The sequence below is a fragment of the Vitis riparia genome, chromosome 10, assembly GCF_004353265.1.
Source record: "Vitis riparia cultivar Riparia Gloire de Montpellier isolate 1030 chromosome 10, EGFV_Vit.rip_1.0, whole genome shotgun sequence".
NCBI classification, from domain to species: Eukaryota; Viridiplantae; Streptophyta; class Magnoliopsida; order Vitales; family Vitaceae; genus Vitis; species Vitis riparia.
Genome location: NC_048440.1, coordinates 7,867,211 through 7,874,521, shown reverse-complemented (window position 1 = coordinate 7,874,521; position 7,311 = coordinate 7,867,211).

Genomic DNA, 7,311 nt, shown 5'->3' with positions numbered 1-7,311 from the left:
AAAAAAACTTTAAAATGTTTTTTAGTATAAAAGAAAAGAAAACAGTGAATATGTTGATTTTAAATAGTGTTTTACTCATTAAATTATTTACTTCTAAATTGTAAAAGATAATTTTTATTCATTTAAATTAACATATTTTTTTAGAAATTATTTTTCAAAATAGTTTTTGAATCATTAATGTAATTTGTTTATTTATAATTTAAAAATTGAAAATAATGCAGATTTTCAATTATTTATAAAAGAGATTTAAAAAGTAATGAAAAATACAAATAATGATTAAAATAAGGGAGAATTGTGTTGGAGCTAACATGTGAAGAGTGGTGCAATAAAGACAAAAGAGTTTCATAAATAATGGGTTCCACAAACAACATAAGTTGTTAATTTGGGACAATGTTTATAATATCTAATGTGGTAGGTCTAATGGGTATTTTTGTCCATTATTATTTCATATCCTTACTATCAATTATGGGTGATATGAGATTAGGTTAATTTTTAGGCCCATCTCACCTCAAAGCGTAATTCTCCCTAACAATTAATCAAATGAATAACTTGTGGCTAAGATCATGGTGTCACAAATGAAAATAAATAATAATAATAATAATAATTTATTAAATGTAATCAAGGATGAAAATATCGAGATATATCGTCGATATATCATGTATCAGAAGCCTTCGACAAGATATTACAAGCTAATATATCAAGGAGAAAAATCACTGAAAATCACCAAAATATCACCGATATATCTGTTGGTGGCGATAAATCGACAAAATTTTCAATTAATTGGCTAAGGCGGTAGAAAATCGCTAATATTTTGGTGATAAATCACTGATTTTTTCAGAAAAATCGCCATCCACGTATAAGCATGATCTAACAGCCCATATCACACCCAAGTGCAATGGTCATATGCCCTATCCATCTAACCGCCCGAATTGAATTGTGTTTGATCCAACGGTTAGGATCACATTCCAACGGCTATTTGATGATCCAACAGTTAGATTTTGCCCAAATTTTGATCCAACGGCCAGAAATGTTTTTCAACAGTAAAATGATATTTCAATAACTATTTTGGCCCAAATTTTTCTAATAAATAACTCATTTTGCATTCATTTGATCCATATTTCATTGTATTCTTCATTTGATCTCTCATTGCTCATAATTTTTTTTATTATTATTCTCAAATTATTATAAATTTGGGAAATTTTTAAGGTTACTCATTTATTCAATTATTCTAAAGTATGTTTGTTTTAAATTTTAATTAATTTTGTTTTCAATTGTAATTAATTAATGTATTTTCTATTAATTAGTATATTTGCAATATGGATGATTTAATGTTATTTTTATGTTCAATTGTAATTCATTTGTATATTTCCAATGAATTAACTTAGTTTAATTTGATTATTAAATTTTAGATGAATGTGTTCATTTTAGATGATTATTTAATTTTAATTTCACATTCAATTATAGTTAATTAGTATATTTCGTAGATTTTTCCATAGATTTAGATTTAGTAAATTAACTTAGCTAAATTATTTAATTAACATAAATTAATATATTTGGAATATGTTCATTTTAAATGATTATTTAATTTTATTTTCACATTAAATTATAGTTAATTAGTATATTTTGTAGATTTCCTGTAGAGTTAGATCTAGTAAATAAACTTAGCTAAATTATTTAGAAAAATTTCCATAGATTTAGATTTAAATTTAGTAGCTAAATTATTTAATTAATTTAATTAACATAAATTACTATATTTGGAATATGTTCATTCTACATGATTAGTTAATTTTATTTCACATTCAATTGCAATATGTTAATTTTAAATGATTACTTAATTTTATTTTTACATTCAAATCACATTCAATTGTATTTTTTTGTAATAGATTTAGAATGGATAGTGGAAGTGGAGGTAGTGGGACCCCATGTCACGGCGAGATCTAGCTTGAAAGCATTGATCACTAGTAGAAGGGAACAGAATGGGACAATTTGTAATTATTGTGGACTGTTGATGAAAAGTGGAGGCAACACGCGAATAAAGTTTCATTTAGCTTATAAAGACCTGCATAACAACACCAAAAAGTGTCCTAGAGTGCCTCTTGAACTAAAATAAGAGATACGAGAGATGGTGCTTGAAAAAACTAAAGCAAAAGCAAGTAAAGTTGCAAATATTCAAGAGATTCATGCTCAATTAAATGGCATAATGGGGGCCAATCATGCACCTCATAGATGAGGATGATGATGATGAAGATGTGTATATGTATCCAACAAATATGCACCTAGATGAGCGGGATGCATATTGATTTGCAGTTCATGCCTTGAAAGCAACAGAATGGGAGCGACAACAATATGAGAACATTGTAGGAAGCAAACGTAAAACAAGGGAGTTTTCACGTCCTAATGGTACACTGACAATGATGTGAAAATCACAAAGTATGCGACATTTGGACCAATCACTACTTATTCCCCCTCACTCTACAAGTCTTCTGCAGCAAGACAAAAAAAATATCAAAGATATATTCAAGGGTGGTTCAATTAAAAAAACGACAAGACGCTTAGTAAGAAAATTCTTCATTTTTAAGAGCATCGCACCCCAAAAAGCAAACTCTCATCACTTCAAGAATATGATTATTGTGCACACAACAAGCAAGTAATTACTAATTTTTTATTTGTTATATCGTTTTAGACTTTTGGTTCATATAGTCTTTTGTGACATGTTTTAAATATTTCTTATATATGAATTGTAAGAATGAGAATTGAACCTCCATCTCCATATGAAATAAAGAACAAGTACTTGGAAATGGGGTACAAAGAAATGGAAGCTTATGTGAACTAGCATAGAGAAAAGTGGAAGACATATGGGTGCATGATAGTGTCAGATGGATGGACAGGGCCCACAAAATTAAGTATTATTAATTTCATGGTCTATTTAAAAGGGACCACGGTGTTCCTTAAGTCAGTCGATGCATCAAACAATATCAAAGACCACAAGTATATATACAAGCTATTGAAGAGTGTTATCAAAGAAATCAGGCAAGAAAATGTGGTCTAAATTATCATGGATAACAGTTCGGTGTTTGTGAAGCAGAGAAGCTATTGATGAAGAAGTTTAACTTATATTGGACTTTGTGTGCGACGCACTACATTGACTTAATCTTTGAAGACATTGACAAAAGACCCAATGTTGCAGATATGATAAGCAATGCTCGCAAGATAACCAACTTAATTTACAACCATGGTTGGTTACTTGCACAAATGGAAAGTATTGTGGTGGAGATATTATGTGACTGGGAGCTACAAGGTTTGCTACCAATTATATTGCTCTTAATAGCCTTCTTAAAAAAATGGTTGATTTGAAAAAATTGTTTATGGGTGATGAATGGGCACAACACAAGCTCAATCGAACAAACTTTGGCCAAGATTTGGAGCAATTAATGTTTTACCATTCGTATTGGGATAGAGTGACAAATGTAGTTTCATTATTTGAGCCACTATACGTGGTGCTTCGACTCATGGATTTTGAAGTTGTTTCCACAATGTTGTTTGTGTACGAGCTTATGCACATGATGAAAGAGAACCTCATTCATCAAGGAGTTGGAGATTGGATCTTCAAAATAATAAAAGATTATTGAGAGAAAACACTGAGACATCCACTTCATGCAGCATGTACTTAAGTACCATCTATCTTTATAAGTTCTTACTCTTAATTTATTTAATTTGCTCTTACAAAATACTAAATCTATTTAATTTTATTGTAGCATATTTCTTGAATCCAAGGTTTCAATATAGGTGTGGAGTTGGTAGTGATCCAGAACTATTTCAAGCGATTTATGATATTTTTACTAAATTAGACCCAACTATTGAATCACTTGGTTAATTTGGAAATTAAGTAAATAAAAAAACTGTTATTTTACTCAATTTAATAAAACAATAATTTCATTCATCAATTTATTTGAACGTTTAATAACAAATATGATATTAACAAATTAAATGTTGAATGTATCACTTGTGCTTTTTCGAGATGCAAAGAGAGGATTCGGTGATCAAGCGACGATTGCAACAAAGTCAACCATGGTGCCCAGTGAGTACTATTTCTTAATAGATAAAACTTTGATTATCATTATTGTAAATTCACCACATAAGTATTTATATAATTATTAATTTGGTTACAACTAAATGGTGGCTCATGTATGGGAATCAAACACCTACATTGAGGAAGTTGGTCATCAAAGTTCTCTCATAAATTGCGTCATTTTCTACTTGTGAGAAAAATTGGAGCACGTTCACTCTCATCCACACAAAGCAACGAAATCATTTGGCTTTACCCCAACTGGAGCAATTAGTTTTTTGTTACTATAATATGAAGTTAAAGTTACACAATATGGAGACAAAATGATTGAGTTGTTAAGAAAGATTACCTTGATCTTCTTGACATTTCAACCAAGGTGGGTAAATAAAAAAATAATCAGTTGTTCCAACTCAGGCCTATACACTTGGATGATGAAGTTTGAAATCCTAATCCACAAATTGCCACTCATACTCAAGAATTTGGAGTTAATGTTGAATGCGTGTTGTCCAAAGAAGTTCACTCTTAAAGTTTTAGCAAAGATACTGAGGATTCATTTTACATAGCATTGAATTCCCACTAAGAGATTGACTTCACAAGTGCTAGCCAAAGTAGTAGACTTAACGCTACTAGTACTTTTGCTTCTGGTTGCCATGGTTCAAGAGGTGGAACTGATGATAGAGGTGATAATATGGGAGGAGATGTTGGGGAACACCAACAAAGTCAATATCCAATGAGCCAATTTACCTATGAAAATGATTTCACACACTACACACAGGATGAAGACCATGGCTTTAGAAGAGTTGGTCGAGGCATAGGAGCTATTGGGAAGCCCTAAAAAGGAAGAGAACGGACGATGGCACCATATAATGAGGAGTTACTTTCAAGGAGTTTTGAATCTATGAATATAAAGACTCAATTTAGTGACTCCTTGAATGAGGCTGACGTCTAACCTCCTTATGTGATGAGTTATGGTCAACCTTCAAGTTTAACCGATGAAAAGTATGGTATGTAAAGCTACTCTCCTTATGCACAAATGTCATACCAAGTTCCATATCAAATGCAAGGAGGATTTGACATGAATACATAGGTCAACCTTGAGTATCCTATCCATGTAGAGGCAGTGGGAAGGACTCAAGAGATATATGCATGGCATGTTAGAATTTTTAACCAATATTATTGAGGTTTAATGAGTTGGTACCAATATTGTCTCCAACAGCAAGATGATGTTCCTTCATCTACCAATTTCATTAAACCATATCAGTCCTCATTTTGGTACTAAAGGGTCATTGCAATGTAATATGTACAAATTATTGATATTTAATGAAATTAAGTCTTTCATGTATCTTTATAATGAGTGTACAATTACAAAATTCACTTTTCTTATCGGCTGACATGATATAATTACATTTAATATCGCAAATCATATCATACATATATCAAATTCTTCAACAAAACAACTTTAAAATGTCTATTATGCTTCTAATTATGTTGCTATGAGGTTTTTCTTACATTTCCATGATTTTTTTTTTATCAATTTTAGGTCTACCAAAATTTTTTTCCAAAATATCCACTAATATATCTTCAATATATCTAATATATCTATAAAATTGAAGTATCAATATATCTATGATTACCGATATTTTCATCACTGGATATAATTATGAGAAGGTAAAATAGATTCTTAAAAGATAGTAATTACTAATTTGAGATAATTAGTCAATAACAATCATTATTTATGTTTGTGTTTATGCTAGAAGTTGATGAAGTCCTTGAGAAATTTGATTGATTTTTTTGAGTTAAAGGTTAATAGTGTAATCAGTAATTTTATAATTTTATATTTATTTTTGTCTATTTTTAAAGTATAAAAATATTTAAATTTTCTAAAGTGAATCAAGTAATATTTTTTTAAAATATATTCTAATTTTTTTTCTTTAATTAGAAAATAAATTGACAATATCTTATGATTTGTATAATTATTCTACAAGTAAATTTTGTCTTTTAATTTATTGTAATGATTTAAAAAACTTTGTTTAATAGCCTTAGTAGAAAGGGGATAAGTAATCAGCCTTTGTTACCCTTGATGGTGTAGTGACACAATGTAACCCCAACCAATAAGGGTGTTATTAGCCTTTGGTACCATTTATCGGAAATCATTCCATCACCATAAATGTGGAACAACTTCGGGCTACTTACCTAATTTAAGTCTCACTACTTTAACCTAATGTTATTATCAGTTGATCATAATAAAATGCTTATTTATGAAGTTCTTTTAAATATAAATTGATTTCGGCATTATGCTATTTTATTTTTAAATTAAAGTGTTTAATTCTTCAAAGAAAGTGAATTCAATTATTGAATTAAATGAATGCTAATTGACATCTATAAATATATATATATATATATATATATATATATATATATATATATATATATATATATATATATATATATGATTTCTTTTGGGATTTAATTTTGTACTATACTTAGTCCTTGTTATTGAACTATTTTTTCTTACTAAATTATCAATCTCACTCTTCTTTATTATTCAACTTTTCAAGTTCAAATGATATCAATGAGGAGAAACTGAGATAAAAAGGGTGTTTCTATTATAAACAAATTTAGAATTGATTATTGAGGATTATTGATTTACGACTACATTCGGTTATGATTTCTAGCTAGTATTTTTATTTAACTATTTTGGGAAAATTGTTGATTTTATTGTTGAGTTAATTAGTCTTGGATTAGAAATTTATGACTTTTCAATTATGCTCTACTTATTGTTTTGAATCAATTTGAGTTAGTTGTTGGATAGCTACATGTTGGATTATTTAGTTAAGGTCATTCATGTGTTTGGTTCTCATATTTGACATGTAAAATGATGATGATACCCTTGACTCGAGGTTTGGGATTTGGAGAGTCATAGAAACCCATGACATTTATCTTCATTGGTACTTTCCTCTCTTTTCCCATGGAGTTCCCTCTTCTTTTGGCCTCTTTGCCTTTCTTCTCTTTTTTGTAAAAATAGGGAATAGATCCAAAGTTCCCTTAAACGCTAGGGAAACTACCTCTAATTGTTAACATGCATGAGCCCATTATATTTTTCATAATTATTTGTTAAAGTGTGCATATTTTCTTCATAAAAGTCAGTGATCAGTTTTTTAGCACATATTTGAGATAAAAGTTAATTTCACTCACCTCCTCTTACACCTTACCTTAGTCGATTTGAAATTTCATCAAATATCTTT